The sequence below is a fragment of the Cicer arietinum genome, chromosome 5, assembly GCF_000331145.2.
Source record: "Cicer arietinum cultivar CDC Frontier isolate Library 1 chromosome 5, Cicar.CDCFrontier_v2.0, whole genome shotgun sequence".
Taxonomy (NCBI): domain Eukaryota; kingdom Viridiplantae; phylum Streptophyta; class Magnoliopsida; order Fabales; family Fabaceae; genus Cicer; species Cicer arietinum.
In genome coordinates this window covers 72,365,403-72,366,102 of record NC_021164.2, presented here as the reverse complement: position 1 = coordinate 72,366,102, position 700 = coordinate 72,365,403, and positions in this window count along the sequence as shown.

Here is a 700-nt window from a genome sequence, read left to right as displayed (position 1 = left end):
TAAACTGCCGCCCCCCCATAATTTTTTATTGACTAATCTACCCTTTTTATTTTATATAAAATTTATCAGTAAATTTACTACACTATTTTCTCACCCCCACTTTCGAAAGTTTTTAAAAAAATTCTATTAATCGAAAGTTTCAAACTTTCGAAACAATCAGAGGTTAGATTTCATCAACACCTTCGAACCTTTTGTGAAAAATCCAAAGTTTTGAAATGCAATTTTCACAAAAATCACAAAACATTCGAAACTTTGCTTAAGTATGAAAGCTTCGAAGCGTGCATTTGCTGAAACATTTGAAACTTTGCTTAAGTCTGAAAGCTTCGAAGCATGAATTGGATTAAACATTCGAAGATTTGGTTAAAGCTGAAACCTTCGAAACCCAAATAACATTTCGAAACTTTGCTTGAAGCTGAAAGTTCCGAAACCTAGTTTTCCAGCAATTTCGAAAGTTTACATCAATGTCAAAGTTTCGAAACTTTCAATTTTTTTTTTAAAATTTATCATTATTTATATATATTATTATTTATATTTATTATTATTTATATTTATTACTATTTTTGAAAACAGGTATGAGTAGAGTTGAGGTTCCTGCCTCAAGAAATATAATAGATTCTACGGACAAATTCATTACCGATCAGGTATTAATATTACTGATAATCTATCACGGATAAATTTTTTATTATAACTATATATTTGA